The sequence below is a fragment of the Scyliorhinus canicula genome, chromosome 15, assembly GCF_902713615.1.
Source record: "Scyliorhinus canicula chromosome 15, sScyCan1.1, whole genome shotgun sequence".
Lineage (NCBI taxonomy): Eukaryota > Metazoa > Chordata > Chondrichthyes > Carcharhiniformes > Scyliorhinidae > Scyliorhinus > Scyliorhinus canicula.
In genome coordinates this window covers 48,077,892-48,100,128 of record NC_052160.1, presented here as the reverse complement: position 1 = coordinate 48,100,128, position 22,237 = coordinate 48,077,892, and the positions used below count along the sequence as shown (strand labels likewise).

The following is a 22,237-nucleotide window of genomic DNA, read 5'->3' as shown; positions in this document are numbered from 1 at the left end:
GACCAGCACGTGGAGTCGGGGCCCCAAGATGGCGGCGCCCGCGGGGCCCTAGTGGTTGCTGGGGGCGGGGTTAGCGGTGCCGGCGGGCCGATCGGAGCGGCTGAAGCAGGGGGAGAGAGGCGTGCAGGCCGGGCACAGGGGCCCGGGGGCGGGGGGGTGGGGGAGATTGGTGCGGTGCGCTGGAAGGGCCCGGAAGGGCCCAGAGGAGGAGATCCCTGGCAGACCGACGAAAAATGGCCCTTCTTCCCGCAGCTCTTACAAAGGGTGGAACGGTCCGGGCAGCGCGGGCGGGGGTGTTTGGCAAGCCCACAGAAATAGCAGCGGGGCCCCGCGGACTTGTCGGGGCATCCCGCGGCGCAGGCCTGAGGGGGGTCGGGAGCGGCGGATGGCGATGGGGAAGCGTGTCAGGAGGCCCAGGGCACTGCAGTGCGGCTGGGGACATAGGCGCGGGTGTTTAAGTTGCCGACCTCCAGGGAGGTGGAGAGAGTCTGTGCCTCAGTTAGGCTGAGGTCGTCTTTTTCCAGCATCCGCTGGCGGATAGCGGCGGACTGCATCCCAGCCACGTAAGCATCTCTGATCAAAAGTTCCATGTGCTCAGTGGCTGAAACTTCGAGGCAGGCGCAATTCCTCCCCAGGACAGCGAGGGCCGATGCGTTCGGAGTTTGCGGGCTGATGCGGAGGCATTCGGGCTTGATCCGGAGCTCCATCTTCAAATTTCTAGCAGATTAAATTGATGTACCATCAATTGAACGCGAGACGAGATTCTGAACAAAAGTATGGCTTTAATCTGCTAGATGTTAGCCCTGTGGTCGATTATAGTAGAAGGACGACTGCCGGGAGTACTGGGTATTTATACCCCGCCCGTTAACTCAGCCTCTCGACCAATCGGGGAGCCGTCACATGACTGGTCTCAACCAACCGGTCGAGAGGCACATGACCGACCAGGGCCAATGGTAAGCCAGTTTTCAGCACCAATGGCAGGCAGCTATGCTAATCATACCACCACATCCACCTACCTACCTTCGTTCATAACCTCTGATAATGTTGCTAATAAAAACTCTGTCAATTTTAATGTGAAGTTTTGAAATGGCTGCACCCCCCCCCCCCCCCCCCCCCCCCCGCAACATTCACAACAGGGTTTTGGGGAGAAAAGGTATGAAAGTGTGACTTCATAGATTCATAGAATTTACAGTGCAGAAGGAGGCCATTCGGCCCATCGAGTCTGCACCGGCTCTTGGAAAGAGCACCGTTCCCAACCACACACCTCCACCCTGTCCCCATAGCCCAGAAACCCAACACTAAGGGCAATTTTGGACACTAAGGGCAATTTAGCATGGCCAATCCACCTAACCTGCACATCTTTGGACTGTGGAGTAAACCGGAGCACCCAGAGGAAACCCACGCAGACACGGGGGGAACGTGCAGACTCCGCACAGACAGTGACCCAAGCCGGGAATCGAACCTGGGACCCTGGAGCTGTGAAGCAATTGTGCTAATCACTATGCTAACATGCTGCCCTGACTTCTGGCATAACCTTCCTGATTTCAGAGGGAAAAATGTTGTCAGGATAATCAAATAATTCCTTCCTTCTCTCTGAATAGATCTTAGACATTAAATACTGGAACTGGTAGGCATGTCCTCAGCTTAATGTTGCATCCAAAGGATAATACAACCACCATTCCCCTTCACTCAGGGTAAAGCACAGATCAATGGAGCTGGACCTTAACATTCTGGTTCTATTACCAATATTGAAGACCTCAGTGGGTTAGAAGGTGGAGGGAACTATAGCCATGCTCATCTTTGGTTAGGCAATCTGTTAATGTTTCTCTCATTCTCTCAACAGGTGAAAATGAGCAGAATCCTACCCTGGCCTTTTATCAGCGAGAGAGCAATCGCTTCGCAAAGGCAGCTAACTCTGTGGACCTGAGGTAAGAGTTCTGTCACATTTGTCTACTTACAAAATGCATTGTCATGCCTGCTACAATATCCTTCACTCAGACAGTTGCAAATAATCCACAGTTAAAGTTAGGAAATCAGATTCTCAGGGTCACAAATCACATGGGTCATTATAGGCATCACTTAATATAATTGGAAAAGAGCTGGGCAAAGACTAAGAGTTAGTGATGAAGAAAAATGTAGTTAATGTTGAGTTGATTATGAAAAGATTCCATTTCTCAAATCCTGCAGAAAAGCCATAATTTTCTCATTCTTGTGCAAAGCAGAGCTTTTGTGAGCTTCTTTATCTGTGTGAGGAACTGAAAGCTGACATTATTCAAACAAAAATCTTTTGCATGTTGTTCTATTCAAAAAGTACTTTCAGGCTTTTAAACCCCTTTCACACAGCCTCAGATCTCCAGGTGATTTTCAGTTTTAACAGCTTATGTGGGAAGAAATTAGAGAGAAAAACCATTAAAATTTCTCCCTTCCCCCAAATTGCTCTATCTTTCTATCTGTCTCTTAAAGATGCTAACTTATGCTGGGGAGATGTTTCTTCAGGAGTCAGCTGCATTCTCTCTCATACTTCCCTCAACGTTATTATTGTACGCCAACCAAAATGTGAGTGTCGCAAAATATTCCACTTGGAAGTAATATAGCTAAACCTTATCTCATCCTTGCCTCACATCTGCATACTTAGATTTCTCAACAGGGGTCATTGAAAAGATAGAGGTCAGGAAGAGGAACTCCTGGCTTCTGAATTAGCATAGAATTATATAGATTTTACACCATGGGATCAGGCCATTCGACTCAGCTATTTCATGCCAGTGTTTCTGTTCCACACAAGCCTCCTCTTCATCCACCCTTGTCAGCGTATCTTGTTATTTCTTTTCTTCTCATGCACTTAGCTAACTTTCCCCTAAATTCGCTTTCACCATCCCATGTCCCAGAGAGTTCCACATGCTAACTACTTCCTGAGTAAAGAAGCTCCTTTTATATTCCTTATTGAATTAATTAGTGACTATCCTGGCCTCTGGTTTTAGACTCCCCAGTAAGTGAAAACATCTTCCCCAATGGTTAACCTAACTAATTCAGCAGAGAGCGTGGGGACTGACTTTGACTCAATGTGATATGGGCAGTATATTTACCAACTGAAAGCTCATAACTGGCCTTCAACAAACCGTTTGAGTTGGTATTGAGTGGAATATACACGTGTCATCATGTTTCTAAAAGCTTTGTTAATATCTACAGTACTTTAAGGAGGGTGTTAAGGCCAGACTGATATAAAGTAACCAATATGCAAGCACTTTGAACCATGTAAAATGCTTGTCACTGGCTGACTTGTCTCATTCCCTTTTTAATGACAGTTTCTGTCTGGCTGTAATTGTCATTCTCAGCAGCAGTAGCAAGCTGCCTGACCTGGGTGTTGGCCTACATTTCTGCATCCTCTTCATACTTTAACATACTCACACATTTTAATCACCCAAACATTGGTGACTGTGTTTTCAGCTGCCTATACTCTAAAATTTGCAATTCCCTCCTCAAACTCTCTACCTCTTTCGTCGTTTAAGATCCTCCTAGCTCTTTGAGAAAGCTTTTGGTAACTTTCATAATAGGCACTACTCCACCAAAAAATACCATGTCTGGTTTCAGGCGCGTTTAGCAGAGTATTGTTCGGGGCTGAAAGACCCAGACCTTCAGTTTGGGCTTGGCGAGGAATGCCCCGTTGAGGCTGCACTTTAGCCATTTCCTGCACTGCAGGAAGATGACTCGTGAATCGGGCGCCATTTTTAAAGGCAAACCCATCTTTTGACCCCTCCAAAGCAACCCCACCTTCGGCTTCTGAACCCCCTTCCCCGACCAATTTCACCCAACTTATCTCTTCTGGGGTCCTCAAGCAGACCCCCCCCCCCCCCCCCCCCCCCCTCGCCCCATCTCTTATGGGTGAGCCCGCCTCCCTTGGGCCTGACCCCTAGTACGGAAAACCTGGCACCCAGGCACCATGGCACTGCCAGCCTTGTACCCTGGAAGTTCCTCTGCCAGCCTGGTAGCGTCACACATCCCGTGTGGCATTGCCAGGGTGCCCAGTTGACAGTGCCAAGGTACCCAGGTGCCAACAGGAGTGCCAAGGTACCACCCTGCCCATGGCCTGACCAGCCGAGGCCTCCAATGACCTGGATGATTGCTTGGGAGACCCCCCCCCCCCCATGGCCAGCTGCCATTCTGACTGGTCCATGTTTGTGGTGCTCTGGCAAAGTTACCCAGGGAAGGCCCGTGAATCCCGGGCCCCGGGAAAATCTGACAGACACATATTTAAATAAACCTAATGGCTCATTTAAATATGCAGATCTGGGTCTTGCCCAGCGAGAGCGAGATCTAGATCGTGATGTTTTGCGAGACTCTGTTGAATCTTGAGAGACGTTTCGAATGTTGCGGATTTCGCTCGAGACCTCGAGCAAGATTCAACAGCCTAGTCCCAACACCAAGTCGGGCACGATGAGGCTGTTGAATCACATCCAATACTTTCTTTCATTGATTAAGTGTCAAGTCTTGTTTAATAAAACTCCCGTGAAGTGCCTTGATATATTCTGTTACACTAAAGAAACTATATAAATCAAGTTGTTTTTGTAAATATAGTGAGTTGTACTGGAGCTTTAATTGCTGAACTCTGTACTGCTTTCCTTCCAACAAATCAAGTTTCTTAAAACATTGACCATAACCAATCACATTGCAAATATCATTCAATTGCTCACCATCCTATTATGTAACCTTAAAAGTAGTATTTGCAACATTCCCGCAAAATAAACATTAATAAAGCATCTAACATAGTAATTCTGTCCTGTCTTTCAGTCACTTCAACATCTTTCACATTTCCCATAAGTAAACTGACACAGAGGGCAAAATTATCTGGCCGTAGTGAGTTTCTTGGTGGCGGGAGGCAGCCTACCATTGGCCGGTGGCAGGATCTTCTGGTCCCTCCACTGTCAATGGGATTTCCCGTTGAATCCACCCCACACCGCATGGAAACTCATGGCCGGGGTATGCTGTTGGCGAGACTAGGTTGTTGGCCTGAACAACCAGAAGATCTCACCCATTGTAACTCATAAGTCAGAGGTACTGTGTTCTTCCAGTGTCTCTTCATCCTCTTTTGCTGTTACTTGAAATCATCTGTTACCTTCCAGTTAATTATTTCATGTATAGTTTGATAAAATGATTGGGTAAAGTCTGAACTGTTTTACTGCTGTAGATGAGCTCCCAACTTCAGCTGGATAGTTCAGCAAGCATCCAGGCCAAAAGAAACATCAGGACACACAGATTCAGATCAACTGGAGTAGAGTCGAGTGAAGGGATTGTAAAACTTCAAGTAACATATCAGGAAAAGATAAGCCCATAGAGGCAGTGAATGGTTAGAAGAAGAGGTAGCAACATACACCAGCTCAGTGTATGAGAGGGGCACCTTGTAGGGAGAGAAAATGTGAGCAATGAAACTGAGAAAGGGAAAACGGAAGAAGTTGACAGAGAGAGAAAACTCAGGGGTGGAGCTCGAGAGATAAAGGGAAGGAGTTAATTTCTTTCTTGGATTTTGTTAGGAAAGTATCCGCAGCACAATGGTTCACAAAGGGATTGCCATTTAGGACTGAAATTAGGAGAAATTACTTCAAAATGGCTGTGGATCTTTGGAATTCTTTACCCAGAAGACTGCGAATGCGCAGACCGAGACCAAAGTTTAGGTGACTAAAGGATATGAAGGTAATGCAGGATGGCTGAGGTGAAATTGAAGATAAATTATGATCATTATGAATGGTGGAGCAGACCTGAAAGGCCAAATGGCCTATTCCCACTCTTATTTCTTATGTTCTTTCTCCTCCTCATTAGATCATGTCCGAACAGAGTGTTGGTGACCATGGACTTCCATTGAATTTCTGCATGATTATGCTTGACAAAGTACTGCAGCAGTTTTCTGCTGCCTTCTGCAGTATAGCTGACCAGAAAACTCTCCCACTCTTACCACCTTGCATCAGGCAATGGAACAATTTACAGGCTGATAATCAACCTGCTTGGCCACATTATAAATGCCTTCCATGGACACTGTGTCCTGGAGTGGGACTTGATCCCAGAGATTCTGGGCAAGAGGTAAGGGTGCTACCAGTGCACCACAAGACCTGCCAACCTGATGTTCTTATGTTCTCAAATTGGCAACATTTGCACTATAAGACAATAAGATGTCGGAGTAGAAGTAGGCCATTCAGCCAATCGAGTCTGCTCCACCATTCAATGTGATCATGACTGATCTGATATGATAATCCTCAACTCAACTTTTCTGCCTTCTCCCCATAACCCTTGATTCCCTTACTGATTAAAAATCTGTCTATCTCAGCCTTGAACATATTTAGCGACCCAGCTTCAACAGCTCTCTGCGGTAAAGAATTCCATAGATTCACGATCCTCTGAGAGAAGAAATTTCTACTCATCTGTCTTAAATGGGCGGCTGAGATTTTGCCCTCCGGTCCTAAACTCTCCAACAAGAAGAAACAACCTCTCAGTATTTACCTTGTCAAGGCCCCTGAAAATCCAATATGCTCTGTGGAATGAATAGTATTCAAAGCAGTTGGTTTTGAAGCAAGTTATTTTAGTAGCAACGCGTATCCAGAAACCCTAAAATTGTCCAATGTACAACTCTAACTCACCAACTCTAAATGTTATCCCCTCCTGCTTCTGAAGGCATTGAATCCTGCTACAATATGGTTCCACATATCTTTTCTGGTCCCTCAGCCAAGTGACCATTCTGGATAAACAAAGAATGCTGTGGAATGTAGACTAGCTGAGCTGCAAATATTTTTTTTCATTCTCAGGATGTGGGTGTCACTGATTCCACCAGCATTTATTTTCCATCTCCAGTTGAGAAGGTAGTGAGAAGTTAAACCAAGGCCTATTCTGTCATCTCAGGTGATGTAAGGGATTTCATGGCACTATTTTGAAACAGAACAAGGTAGTTCTTCCCGAAATCCTGACATTAACCAATATTTGACACTCAACCAACAGCACCAAAATAGATCATGTGGTCATTATCACATTACTGATTGTGAAAGTTACCCTTGTGCAATTGTGTTCTCTATTTCTTACATTACAACAGTAATTACATTCAAAAGTATTTGATTGGCTGCAAAGTGGTTTAAAATGGCCTGGAGTCATGATAGAGATGCAAGCCTTCCTTTATTACCAACACCTAAATTGAGATCAAGTAATTAAGCAGTGGATGAGAATTGAGCCAGCGATTGTCCTAGTTTCACAGATTCAGTATCATATGAGATGCATTTATAAACTGAGCCATTTCAGGACCCCATGTTAGTTATAAACGGCTTGTGTGTTTAGAATTGTTCTCACTGTCACTGTTCTGTTCTCTTTTTGTGCAGTAAACAGTTGACAGGCTGTTCCTGAAACAATCAGATGTTTGATAAGATTGCATCTTTTGGAACAAGATTAAATTGTGTCTCTAAGACTGTGGCAATTTAATAAGTTGTCACTCAGGTCTTGCCTAAAATGAGCAGTAAAATATATGAAATCGCATTTCTAAATGTATTTCCTGGAATGAGGTGACATTTTTCCAAGCTTCAATTTTTTTGTCTTACACACTCCATTCCCTTCCCACTACCTTCATAAATTTAAACCGAGATTCATCGCTCTGCCAGGCTTCTCCAGGCCCTCTCAGAATGGTGGAACTCCTCATCTCTCTCAGAGTTTCAAAGCCCAAGCTTTGAACATAGAACATAGAACAGTACAGCACAGAACAGGCCCTTCGGCCCTCGATGTTGTGCCGAGCAATGATCACCCTACTTAAACCCACGTAACCCGTATACCCGTAACCCAACAATCCCCCCATTAACCTTACACTACGGGCAATTTTAGCATGGCCAATCCACCTAACCCGCACATCTTTGGACTGTGGGAGGAAACCGGAGCACCCGGAGGAAACCCACGCACACACAGGGAGGACGTGCAGACTCCACACAGACAGTGACCCAGCCAGGAATCGAACCTGGGACCCTGGAGCTGTGAAGCATTGATGCTAACCACCATGCTACCGTGCTCTTTTATTGACCTTATGCTTCCCATACCTTCTGCATACTTGATGATGTGCCAAACTAAGTGACTTTGGACTGCACCTATCACGTTGAAAACAAAAATTAATCTGTCTGTGTTGGAGGACTAAACACTCCACAAAAAACAATTCAAAACACACATGAATTATCAACCCAGTCAGGTTTTATAAACAAATGTCAAATATTTACCATGGCAACTACTCCACAAAATTCACCTTTCACAAGGACTATTCATTATATGTAAAACAATATTTAAGGTCACTGTGTAATGTTTACCATATATTTTTATTCCATCAATAGGGAATAGAGCATCTGGCTCCACAGCCTGCTGCAGGGAGGTCATCTCCATTGAGATTGCAGTCTCCTAATGCGTTGGGGCAGGCACTCCACTGTTGGCAAGATACCCTCGAGGCCTCCACAGAGTAGGCAGTCGATTCTATACCTGCCCACCTGGGAAAGCGCCCCAGTGGAGTGAATGCATAAGGGAGCAACCTCAATATGGCTCCTCACTATTTTTCCCACCTCCCACAAAACCCTGTCCACCTTACCACCTCCAACCCATCTTCACAGGCACATGAAAATGCAGCCCTCTGATTTTGTCACCAAATTTGATGCACTTATTAATATTTGGAGCCCATTTTAATTTTGAGTGCTGAACTTGCTATAATTCTATTAATTAAGCAAAGGACATAATTATTCTAACTCCATTCTCATGGGACTTTTGGGCAGTGATGTGAAAAGGATGGTATGGTGGCACAGTGGTTTGCACTGCTGCTCCACAGCACCATGGACCTGGGTTTAATTTTGGCCATGGGTGACTGTCTGTGTGGAGTTTGCATGTTCTCTCCGTGTCTGCGTGGGTTTCCTCCAGGTGCTCCGCTGTCCTCCCACAGTCTAAAGATGTGGAGCTGGATTCTTAATTGACGAGATCCTTCGTTTTGCCGGCAGCGCACTCATGTCCGCGGATTTCCTGACGGTGTGGGGATACCCTCAATGGGAAATCCTTTGGCTGCCTGCCGGGACGGAGAATCCCGCTGCTGACGGGGTTGTGCCGCACCTGAAAACGGGTGCAGTGTGATGGAAGATCCCGTCCGTGAGGTTATGTGGATTGGCCATGCTAAATTAGCCCTTAGAGTCCAAAAGGCTAGGTGGGGTTACGGAGATAGAGTGGGGGCATGGACATAGGTAGGGTACGCTTTCGGCGAGTCAGTGCAGACTTGATGGGCCGAATGTCTTCCTTCTGCACTGTAGGGATTCTATGAAAATGAAATCATCAAATCAGTTATCTCTCTAGGCTTTCATTTCAAATAATTACAATCGGGGAGTTGGATAATGTGCAGTTGATGCACTACTGTCTATTCAACACTATTGCCCAAAGTCAAAATTATGACCAACCCCTACCTCCCTCCTACCTCGCCGCATAAAAGTTCAGGAGGCTCAAGAAGGTAAATCCAAAAGAGGTTTAATTCGACAACAAAAGTAAAGACCACAACGCAGTTTACAGCTCCAAGGTCCCAAACAGGACTACCGTTCTATCCCGGTCCGGGCCAACTTTTATGGGGCAGTTTCCTTGAGCCCCAGCTGATGGACCTCCACCAACTAACATGGGAGCTTGTATTCCACAAATCCCACAGGGAGATCGATTGGAATGTCCCCGTGGGTCTCGTGAGGGTTATTACATCTCTCTCCTGCAAAGTCCAAAGGTCCCAAACCCTACTCACCTATTTGGTTCAAGTCCAATGACAGGAATTGCCACAAGAAGACAGTGAATGCCTTTACTCCTGGAAATATCTTCCTTTATCTTATAAAAACAGCTACAAGCAAGAAAATAAACTTCCATGTGGGAAAACAGTTAGGCACACCCCAAAAGCACCTTTTGAGGAAAATAAAAAGATTTATTAGGAGCTCCTTTTTAACAGCTTCCTCAGAGCCAAAGCCTAAATGAACACACTCAAAACATGATTCTCAGAAACTATCAGCTCATTTTGTGTTTTTTCTGCCTCACACTTGTGTGTAATAAACATGGGGAGACCGTAATATCTGATTTGTTACAGTCCCAACCTCTATTCTATCAGCTTCTTATAGGTTCCAGTCTTGTGGAAATTAAGTAACGGCTACATTGTGCGAAACTAGGGATTTAACAGACTAAAGGGAAGACAGAGGGAAATAGAGATGAAGGGGCCTCTGGAAGGTTGGGGTCGTGAAGGGGGGGAGATGAAAGGGAGCATGAAAAGCATGAAAAGGGGACCACTCAATGGCCCTATAGCAGGATGTCATCACTTAGGGGGGAGGGGCATGGGGTAATGCCCATGTGTGTGGAGGGGTGACATTGCTCATGGTGGGGGGACGGACACACCCGCAAGCCCACTTAGAGATCAGGGCACCCTTTCCAAATAGTTCCCCGATCTCTGAGGAGCCCATCTGGCCAGTGAGTTCAGCATCCCAGTGATGAAAATAATTCTAAGTGTGGGCTAGTCCGGTGAGAAACTCCCCAGGGCCCAGAAAAGTAACTAGCAGTGGGGAACTCGCCGACAGAGCCGGGAGAAACTCCCAGCAAAACCCACCACAAATTACACTTAGAGGGTGAAATTTAACTAAATGGGAACAAAGTCCCATAGCGAATGCGTTTAGCGCCGAGAAACACCCTGCTATTTAACCCGCCCTGGTTACTAAGGGTGCCTTACTGGGGAACCTGCGGCCAAGGCCGCACATACTCCCGATCTCTGGTGCACCCAACACAACTGAAGAAGCACCCTTCCACACACCAACTCACTATGGCCCCACCCCAATATCCGTGCAGGGCAGAGCTGACCCAATTGCCACCCAATGCCAGCTTGTCTGTGCCAACCTGGCAGTGCCACCTGAGTACCTTGGGCAGTGCCAGGCTGGCACCCAAGTGCACTACTAGGATGCCTGGCTGGCAGTGCCAAGGGGCATGGGTGGCACCAGCAAGCTAGGGTGCCGCTCTGCCCAGAGGGCAAGCACCTTGGAGCCACCGAGCCCCTGGGAGACCCCCACAACTACTGTTCCATCTGGTCCCCATTTGTGGAGACTAGTTCTGAAGGTTCTCGCCCAAGGTCTCCGAGGCGGAGGGGATATATCCCAATACCTCAAGTGCCTCTGAGAAACTGCATATTAAAGTAAGACTAGCTGCCTTGTTCTAAATATGCAGATTTGCCAAAAGGTGATTCTGCCCACAATGGGTGAGATTATGGGTGAGAATAGGCGAGAAGACTGGGTGAGTCTTGCAAGATCTCATTAGAACTCATGAGGAGTTGCGAGCTGGGTAGATCCTAGCAGCATGGTCTCCCAGCTTCTATCAGCCATGTGGCGCCATGACGTGCTGTCGTTCAGGTGCAACATGGCCCAGAAACCTTTCCGTTAGATCATGCGCTATAGCTGAGATATAACGGTAAAATTTATAAGTGTGATTTTGGGCACGATTGTCGGGGTTTTTTGCTATGGCCACATTGAGAAGATCGGTGCTCACATTTTACGGGATGGGCTTCTCACCATAATTGGCTGTCTCGCCGTCTGATTCGCCTGACTGGAGCCTCAGAGTTTCGCCGCTAACAAGAGGAAGCTGCTTCTTTTTCAAATTTAGAGTACCCAATTCTTTTTTTTTCCAATTAAGGGGCAATTTACTGTGGCCAATCCACCTACCCTGCACATCTTTTGAGTTGTGGGGGTGAATGTGCAAACTTCACAAGGACAGTGACCCAGGGCCGGGATCGAACCCGGGTCCTCGGCGTCGTGAGGCAGCAGTACTAACCATTGTGCCATCATGCTGCCCCAGAGGGAGCAGCTTTTAAACACCTCCTCACCATTCAGTCCCAGTCAACACACAAGTATGGCAGCATGCAGATCTGCTACTCACTTTGGGGATGCTGACCTCACAAGGCTTTTAAAAGCTGACAATGCGAGGTGGGACATACTGTTCCACCCATGGGGTCAGAGGATCAGTAGCAGGGTCACCAATACTGCCTGGGAGGCTGTGGCAGTGACTGACAGTGCAGGTAGCATGATAAGGAGGACCGCTATCTAATGTCGGAAGAAGAATAACGACCTGCACCTAGCTGCAAGGGGAAGGTACCACTTCTCTCCTGGCATCAGTGCCACCTGCCACCCGTCAAATTCCCAGCACCCCTGAAAAATCACTGGCTGATGCCTTGTGCCCTCTCCACATCCAATCTTTGTGCTTGCTCCTCAGAATCCTCTGACACGCACTAGCACAATCCTTTCATGTCTAGGTACGGTGCTCACACATGCCACCTCCAATAGACCCTCCCCCCCCCACAAACCATCAAGCATGTGTGGCTCACAATGCCATCTCTTTGTACCCACAGGAGAAGATAGCCTATAATAAGCGGGAAAGGGCCACTATTGGGGTGGAGTACCAGAGATGCGAGTCCTCACCCTGTATGAGGAATGGGCCCTGGAAATCATGGGGTTGACCAAGGAGAGAGAAGTCACCGACATCAAGGATGGCCTGCAGACGTGATGATCCATTGCCCATTCATCCAGAGTTGTTTATATCAGACAAAATGATCCTTCCCTCTCACTGACTACATGTCCATTGTCTCGAAGGATCTCCATCTGATGGGACCGGGCCATCCGGAGTCATTCCCCTGGCTGCCACCCAAGGAATCACCCCGGAGGAGAGTTTTGAGGAGACCACCATTGATGCGCCTCAGCTATCATCCCATCTTCTACACAGACCTCTGTGGGTGATATTAGTGAACAGGCTTTTGGGGCACAATTTGATGAGCACCACACAGTTGTGATGCACGTCAGGTGGAGGCAGGAACATCTGAGACTGCAGTCGGAGGCCTGAGGGAGTGGGGGTGAGAGGGAATTGAGGGGTAGGAGGAATTGGGGGAGGATTGGGGGGAAGCAGGATAATGGGTGAGAAGGAGGGGAACGGGTGGGAAGGAGGCTATTGGGGGTGTGAGGTATTGGGTGGAAGGAGAGATGGGGTTAAGGGGTGTGGTGATGGACAAAGCCTCGTCCAATGAGAATCGGGTGTGGATGAGTGCCTCCCTGGTTCTCGGGGAATGCTGGACCCTTGCCACTACCTAACCTCCATCCTCCGGCTCCTCTCATGGGCCCTCCCTGGGCTCACTCTCCATCCCCTTCTGGTCTGCCTCCACCTCCTCAGCCTAGGCCACGTGTCCTTCCTCCTCCTCCTCTAGAATGTCGCCCTGTCACCCGTTGCTGTGCCAGATTGTGGAGGGCAGTGCATGCCACCACAAAGTGGGAGATACTCTGGGTTGTGCAGGGCACCACCAGGGCGATCCAAGCATCAGAACAGCATTTTGAGCAGTCTTATGCACCGCACTGCATAGGCGGCAGTATGGGTCTCATTATATCGGCTGTAAGCCTCAGTCTCAGTGCTCCGCACTGGTGTCATTGCCAGGACATCAGCGGGTACCCCTTGTCCCCCAACAGCCAACCCGTCATCTTGGGGTGGTCATCGTAAATGCCAGGGAAGCCTAAGTGTCTCAGGATGTAGCTGTCATGTACAAAAGCTGGGAAACGTGCCACATGATACAGAGTGGTGATCACATAAGAGTTGAACATTCAGGGAGTGGAAGCTCTTCCTGTTAAGAAAGGGCGCTCCCTGATGCTCCAGTGCAAGCGGCATGCATGCCATCAATTACACCCTGGACCTGGGGCATCCTGGTGATGGCAGAGAATCCTGCAGCTCGGGCTACTTGGTGGGCCTGGTCCAGCTCAAAGTTGATAAAGTCTGAATCCCGGGCACACAGGACATCTGTAACCTCATGGATACACTTGTGGGCTATAGTTTGGGAAATCCCGCACAAGATCACGCTCGAGTCCTGGAATGATCCGATTGGATAGAAGTTCAGGGCTGCACTGACCTTCACAGCCACCGGGAGCAGGTGTCCTCCTCCATGTGGTGCCAAGTCTGCAAGGGTATTGCCAAGGTGCCACACTGTCTTTTTATTGAGGCAGAGTCTCCTGCAGCACATTGTGTCCATCATCTCTTCAAAAGACCAAAGATGCCTGTACACCTTGGGCCATCACTCACGCTCCTCTGGGTTCCTCCTCAGCCTGATGGGTGGCTGGGTCTTCAGGGGGCCTGTGGCCCCCTGCATACTGGGTGCTGCCTCTAGCCTTCTTCAATGGTTCTGCCTTCTCTGCCGTCTGGCCACCTAGGCTGCCATCAGCATCATGAGCACAGCCTCAGCAGGACTGATGTAACCAGCCATATTGTTATATTTGTAAGGAATTTGAAAAGGAGAGAGGCCGTCAATAAGTTTGGGCTTCCATTGCTTCTCGGCCTTTTGGCTAAGATGAGCGCGAGGTCAGGTGCAATGCCTGGATCTGGTATGTCTCTCTTGTGGGGGACAATGAATTGGATTCAATTTGAATTGGTTTTTGGAGCAGGCAAGAAGCTGGATTAGGGGTTTGTACCTATCCACACTCTGAGCTCTGTCTTTGTAACTGATAAAAGAATGAAAAAAAGTTTGGGCTTTCACCCCGGGACCCTCAAATCTCCCAAGCCTCTCCTACCATTATGCTCCCTGCCTTCTCTCAAAGTGCTATCCAGCAGGAGCCCCTAAGCCCCAGACCCCAGCCCCCTGGCAGGAACATTAGGGAGACTGTGTTCAGGTGCCCTTCCCTAATCCATACACTTACCCTTTGCTCATGGTGATATCGCCAGCGCTAAAGCCCACATTTAAGTGTTGGATTGCTGGCTACTGCCTCTATGATGGTGACGCTTCTAGAGTTCAGGTTCCAGCTCAAAAGTTTGATTAAAATACGATGCAATAATCATCATTTGAGACATGTACCCACAAGAAGCCACTTGAGAATATTTTGTTTATTAAACGGTCAACAGTAACAAAGATTTGAAAATCTACTGCGTAACATTCCACATAACACACTAACCATTAAACAACAAGGAAATGTCACTGTTCCACATTGGTACCAATACAAAAGCTATATCAGCTCATTTTCACAAAAACAAAACCCCTCGCAGGATCCTCAACAGAAATGGAGGATAAGGCCAAGAATGTGTTATCATGTCCAGAACTTTGTCATAGAAATGATCTGTCCATCAATGTCTTACATATTCCACGTATCTGTCCCATTCGCCGTCCAGGAGCTCCAGCTGTGCAGGCCCTTCCACACGGTCCAATCTCACCAGAACAAAGTCCTGGCATCTACATATTCCACTGATGCTCAAGGTGCAGTTGAACAGCCTTGATTGCCAATGTGTTTAACCTGTGGTGCCGAGCCAGTTACATGCAGCACTCAACACACCAGCAACAAAAGCATCCGCAATCTGCCAAAGCATTTCTTCAGTGGCGTCATCAGGTGGCCCATTTGGATTAATGTCTTCTTGTTTCAAACTGGACTCTGGACTCATGGGTCCCCCAAGCCAGGACACAGGTATCTTAGGAAAAAATGTCCTTCTTTTGGTTACAGAAAATGAAGGAACAGCAACAGCAGTCTCCAGGAGCAAGTAGCAAACACACCTGCAGCTGTGAAGTGCTCACACAACTAACAAAGCTAATTTCTCATAAGCAATACCCTTCAGCTGTGAAGCTAGAGATTGGCCACAGTCAAAGGGGGCAAAAGTGAATTTCAGGATAGAAGCCACGGCAAAGCTTTCCAAAGCCTGGAAGTGAATGGAAAGACAGAGAGGTTGCAGCTGTAGTTGTCCCTGTTATGTGTCTTCACAATGTTTTAAAATGGTGAGGCTTTAAGGCCTCACAGATGCTAAAGCCCCTTACCCCCCTCCCCCCCTCCGTCCCAGAGGCGACCCTCGTCCTGGAACGCTTCAATCCCCCCCCCCCCCCCCCCGACCGAGCCCAACCGCCAAGGGCTCCCCCACCCCCAAGCACTGGGCAGCAGCTGGTGCCCTTGAGCTGCATGTCAATAAATGGGAAATGGTTATTCACCTCCACACTTCCCCTTAACTTTTCCCTATCGCCTATTCCTATCTAGCGCCTCCTTCTCCTGATTCCTGCTGACAGTCTCACTTCCCAATTCTTCTCCAGAGATATCCACCCAATGCCTGCCAGGGACCATGCAAACTGCTGCCACCAGCTGCACACTCCAATAATTAAACAGGCTGGTTGTATAGATGTATTGAAATGAGGCCCTGTCATTAAGATCAACAAGATCGCCGTGACCCCCTCCTTACAAAACTTTTCAGCCGCAAACAACCTCTCCCCACCCTGAAAATCAAGAATCTTTTTTAACTATGCATTAGGTTTCTATCCATTCATCACTAAGAATTGACAAGCAAGGTCTTTCCCTTTGTGTCTCTCAAGTCACTTTGCGAGTCAGATGTGAATCTAGGCCAAACAAAGGTAATGATTGAAAGTCCCTTCCCGCTGATTGAGACTTTGTAATGCAGTGTATTAAGATTATCTTGAATCACACATCTCTTGGCACAATGTAATGAAGGAATATCAGTCTCTCATTCACCTGTGGGACTCGGTATGTGATCCAGGTCAACCAGAGGAGACAGATGAAGCTCTTCGCTGTCTTTCAGAGACTTGATTGATGCATTAGTTTGGAATTCTAATCTTTCTCTTCCGGGAGAAAAGAACCCTGGATGCTATTGTGTAATCAGGAGTTATAGCACCTGGATCCCCTGTCGCTGATTCATGCTGTTAAGCAGCTGATTTTCTTTTAAAGAAAAGCTTGGCAGCATTCCTGATAGCTAGGTTGGTTAAAGTGATGACTACCTTTGTGACACAGACTAAGAATATCCCAGGTTTGTGCTGAGATCAGCTGATCCAAATACAATATAAGCATATGAGTTGGCCACTCAGTCATTTGAGCCACTTCTACCATTCAAATAGATCTTGACTGATCTATATCTTAACTCATTCTACCCACCTGGTTTTCTTAACACTTAATACATTTTGGCTATCAAAAATCTATTAATCTCAGTTTTGAAATTTAAATTGACCCACAGCCTCAACAGCTTCTTGCAGATGAAATTCTGATTTCCACTATACTTTTTGTGAAGATCTTCCTCCTGCCATCCTGGGTGGCTTAGCAAGAGGACGTCAACATTTTAATAAATAATTTCATGGGACATGGGTGCCACTGACAAAGCCAGTCCATTTATTGAGCTTGGAAAAGTGGTGGTTAGTCTTCTTCTTGAACCGCTGAAGGGGCTTCTCCAGTATTATTAACTAGGAAGTTCTGGGATATTGACCCAGCCCCTATGTCAGAATGACTGATATCAGTCCAAGGAGGGATGGTGTGTGACTTTACAGTGGAACCTGTAGGAGATGGGACACCAGAATTAGCCTCAGCTTCTCTTGGCTATGGATGGGGAAAACCCACTCCTAATTGCTATTGAATGACTACAGAAAAAGCAGACAAACGAGTGTGTAATCCTTATCTCAGGAAATCCCTTGGGATTGAAGATGACTTCCACTCTGGTTTGATGGGTTCTGGCTGATAGCTCCAATGTGCAATCTGCAGACGTTGCCACCTGAGATTTGTGCCCTCACTCCATTTGGGTCTCTATGAGTTCCCAACAAAGTATTTAGATGTTTTTGATGCTTCCCAAATGAACCTTTCACCAATTCGGTGGTCGCAAGCCAGGAACTCCCAAAAGTTGCAAGAAATGATTGACCTCTTCAGGAATGCTTTAAGGACATTCCTGAAAGGTTTCCACTGCTCTTTTGGTAGTCTGCTACGGCAACCGAGTTCTGAGTAAAGCAGTTGCTTCGGGAGTGTGATGTCAGACATATGAACAACAGCAGAGCTGGATTTGAGTGATTAGCTTCTCAATGTTAGGCATGTTAGGTTGGGAGAGGACACTGCACTTACACTGCCTTTTTTACCACTAGATATGGAGGATCATACGAAAGCATTACTGGTGGTATGTTTTCAGGGCTTTGAGGTGCTTTCTGTGGGTCGTCCAAATATCTGAAGCACAGAGGAATGTAGGAATACTGCTACCTAAACCATAACCTTAGCCTCGAGTTTGAGAGGATGGTCCTCAAATATTCTTTTCGCCAGCCAGCCAAAAGCTGAATTTGCACATTGGAGGCAATGATGAATTTCATTGTCTGTGTCTACCTTTGTCGAGAGGAGGTTCCCAAGATATGAAAAAGCATGTAAAATATACACATATTCAAATACTTATGTGTAACAGTTTTTATATAAACACATTTCAGTTGAGATCAGACTCAGCAGTGATGCTCTCCCTGGTTAAATTGCTGGCAAGTGTCATTTTCAAGGCTTATTATACATAGTCTTTTGGATATGGACGTTGTTAATATTTGACACCAGGAAGTGAGCTAGCTGCTGGTGAACTCAGTTCATTCCATACTCATCAAAGTAACTATTAGAGACAAAAAGTTCATGATTATAATATACCAGATGGAATAAACTGTTAGTTTGTGTTAACAAATTTTAAGAACATTGTAATCAATTTGTAATGTAAACTGAGGTAACCTTTAAGGATGTGTGATCAAAATTATGAAGGGGTTTGATTAAATAAATATTTTTTAAAATCTGGTTATTGAATCAGCATCAACAAAAGAATGGAAAAAAATAATGAGAGGAATGTTTACAGATGGAGGGATGTTAGGACATTGAATGGGCAGCAGAGACAGTGGTGGAAGTATAATCCAGCATAGCTTTAACAAGGGAAGTAGATAAATTCTTGGGAATGATTAATTTAAGAGACGTGAAGTGGAACTACGCATTCTTTCAGCAATCCAGGAAGGACATAATATGCTAAAGGACTCCTTGGATAGAATTTTAAGGATGGTGTATGATCGGCGGTCCCCATCCTGAGAGTTAGTGCTTATTGTGAAGTCGGCAATTCTCTAAGTCCCACTGCCATTTAACACTTACTTGAGCGTCGATTGGCCATGGGTGGGAGTTCTGGCCCCTGGTACCTGATTGGCCAACAGCTCTTCAATCTGGCCAGGCACAGCAGCCTGGCAGCACATTGATTATCACTGCTGCCTCACAGCGCCGGGACCCGGGTTCGATTCTGACTTTGGACGGCTGTCTGTGTGGAATTTGAACATTCTCCCTGTGTCTTGCATGGGTTTCCTCCGAGTGCTCCAGTTTCCTCCCACAGCCCAAATATGTTCAGGTTAGGTGGACTGGCCATGTTAAATTGCCCCTTAATGTCCAAAGATATGTAGGTTACATTACGGCATTGTGGGGATAAGGCGGCAGAGTGTGCCGCAGGAGTGTACACTTTCAGAAGGTTGGTGCAGACTCAATGGGCCAAATGGCCTCCTTCTGCACTGTAGGGGTTCTGTGAGGCAGTACTATAGTCCTGGGACCGTAGAAAAGGTAAATTCCATAGGTTCTGAGGCAGGAGGGTTGGGTCGCCCAGGGGGTCAAGAGCAGGCAATTACGGCATTGAAGGGTAGGGCGGTGGGGGTAAGGGAGTTCCCCATCTCCAATGTCCAGGTAGGAGGGGGTGTGGAGGACGCACCGACTCTGAGGGGCCTTTTTCTATGTTCTATGTTCTATATGAGGTGACCCCCTAACGTCCGAGATTAGGAAAAGTGCAAATGCCACTTTCATACTCTTTCGCACCTGCTTCTGCCAGCCTAAAAATTGAGGCTAGGCGGGAAATGGCCCTTAGGTAGCCACTAAGGCCTTAATGGGTAAATGGGCAGGTTTACCACTCGAGGCCCTGCCCGCCCAAGCGTGAAATTGCATCTGGGTTTGGGTAGGCAGGTACCCAGGAGGGAATCCTGTCCATTCAATTTCACGCTCCACCCACCACAGAATCTGTTTTGGAGGAAGCCTAAAATTCTGCCCCTTCTGTGCTGTAAAGTTCTCAGATTCTGAAGATAAATCCATCATCACTGTATCAAATCTCTACCTAACAGTGTTGTAGGATCAGCTTCACCACACACATACACACACACACACACACCACAGTGGTTCAAGAAATAAAACAACTATCATCTTCTGAAGAAACAACAAATGATGGACAATAAAATGTCATCTTTGGCACTGATGTCTAGGTCATGAAAATGAAAAAAATATTTGTGGATTGTTCATTTCCCCTTTGTGTTGCCCCAGTGCCAAGCACCATTTAACAGCCACCTTTTGCCAAATATCAAAATGGACAAGAGTGGGATTGCTGACTTGGTTTCAATTTACACTTTGTGGCTAATCTCCCAAATTAATGCCTTTCATATTGTGAGACACAAAAGCAGGAAAAACCTCTAAATCAATCAGATTTTGGCATCAGGAAAGCAAGCCTAGATTGGCTATTTTCCACATTAAACAAGAGGCACTGAGGCAAGTTTCAGCACTACACTGTTACCGAGGTTGCCATTTCTGGGTGGGCAGGTTTATGGAGGTTTCATCACATGACCTCCTGCTTCATGCCCCCACACTCTCACCATTGATCACACAGCATGTCCATCCTTGCAGTCTCCTGGCTTCCTACGGCCAATGGAAAAACAGACTTTTCATTATCCAGTTGGATGATCCTTGACTGTTAGTCAGACTTTCTTTCCCCCACCCCACTTCCAATATTCCTAAAACTAATAAGCAGAAATACTCAAAGGAAATGGAAAAAAACACATTTGTGTTAATGCCGTTCTGGATTTTATCCAGGGTGTTTTTGGCAGTAGTCTCCTAGAGATTAAGCTTCAGTTCCTAGAGATTCCTGGCAAGTCTTTCAGGGTTGGCAGCCTTACTGGTACCAGGATGAGCTTGCTACCTTCCAGGTTTACTAGAGGTAGTGCATCCACTTACTCACAGTCACCATGGAAACACCTGAGTAGATTTCAAGCTTTTCTTTCATGTTCATCTTTCCAACTGATCCAGCAGAATAGCATGATTTGAGTTGTAACCAACACAGAGTTTTTAAAAGATTATTTTTAGATATGATAACTGTAATTGTTTAGTCTAACTGGAGAGTCTGCAGTGGTTGCTGGGTATGATTTTTGGCTCTCAACAGAAAACCTCAGCCAGCTAGTTTGCCCAGTGACAGGAAGCATTGCCATTTGATGTGGATGTTTCAAATGCACGGACAGTGTTGATGTCATAGGACTTTTGTTTGCTCCAACATACCACTGAGTTGTTCCTTTTGGAGATCAGACCATTTCAATATAGCGCCCCTCCTCACCCAACCTTCACCCCAAAAAATTGTGCCTGACGTGTTGCATGGTTATTTTGTTTATCCAGTACACCACTTTTACATTGATCATATTTAACATCAACAGTTTGACATCTCTTTGACCTGATTTTAAAATTCTGATCCCTGTTTTCATCCATTCATATCCTTGCCCTCCCCATCCCTGTAATCTCCTCTAGTCCTGCACTCATTCTTTCACCACACCTTGACTCTAAGCTCTTCCCTAATTACTTCCCTAGCAGTCTCCAAATCACTAGGCGCAATTCGCCGCACTCACGACGGTGCGGAGAATAGCGGGGGTCGTAAAATTTTACGGCCACGCTAGTCCGACGCCCTCCCGCTATTCTCCCCCCCCCCCCCCCACGCCCGACTCCCGATACGAATCGCTGCCGCCGTTTTTTTACGGCCAGCAGCGATTCTCAGCTGGCCGATGGGCCGAGTTCCAAGCCCTTTACGGCTGTTTTTACGAACGGCAAACACACCTGGTCTGGCCGTTCGTAAAAACGGCCGTAAAGTGCCGATTTTTAAAACCATGGCACCGATTGGCACGGCAGTACCACGGCCGTGCCAAGGGTGCCATGGGCCCACGATCGGTGGGCACCGATCGCGGGCAGCGGGTCCGATACCCGCGCACTCTTTGTCCTTCCGCCGCCCCACTGTATCACTTCGCGGGGCGGGTGAGGGGCATCCCGGCCCGCGCATGCGCGGGTTTCGCGCAAATGCGCGATGACGTCATCCGCGCATGCGCGGGTTGGATTCTTCCAATCCGCGCATGCGCGGCTGACGTCATATGACGCGTCAGCCGGCGCAAACTCTGGCAAGCGGGCTTAACGAAATTCGTTAAGCCCGCGATGCCGGAGTTTACGGCGGCGGCATGCTAGCCCCGACCGGGGACCAGAATCGGTTCCCGGTCGGGGAGGGGGGGGGCTGGCGTCAAACCTGCCCGGATTTGACGGCAGCCTTACGATTTCTCCCTGTGTGGGAGAATCGCGCCCCAAGGTTTCTGAACTTCTTTAAGCTGTGTGTTAAAACCGCCCTCTTTGACTAAGAACAAAAGTAAAATTAAACGGACCAC

General features: G+C 47.2%; 2 protein-coding genes across 5 annotated transcripts in view; both read left to right on the top strand.

Annotated features, from left to right (window-relative positions):
* Positions 1 to 22,237, top strand: part of LOC119978064 (protein ELFN1-like) — a 427,227-nt gene that overhangs the window by 179,443 nt on the left and 225,547 nt on the right. For 3 of the 4 annotated variants that reach the window (XM_038819426.1, XM_038819425.1, XM_038819427.1), the window contains exon 2: positions 1,844 to 1,928. The gene's annotated coding sequence lies outside the window, so the exon portion shown is untranslated. Of the gene's footprint in view, positions 1 to 1,838; positions 1,929 to 22,237 lie in introns of those variants that run through there. The other variant, XM_038819424.1, reaches the window with a different exon arrangement.
* elfn1a (extracellular leucine-rich repeat and fibronectin type III domain containing 1a) overlaps positions 1,839 to 22,237 on the top strand; it is a 157,124-nt gene continuing 136,725 nt past the window's right edge. The window contains exon 1 of the mRNA XM_038819429.1: positions 1,839 to 1,928. The gene's annotated coding sequence lies outside the window, so the exon portion shown is untranslated. The remainder of the gene's footprint in view (positions 1,929 to 22,237) is intronic.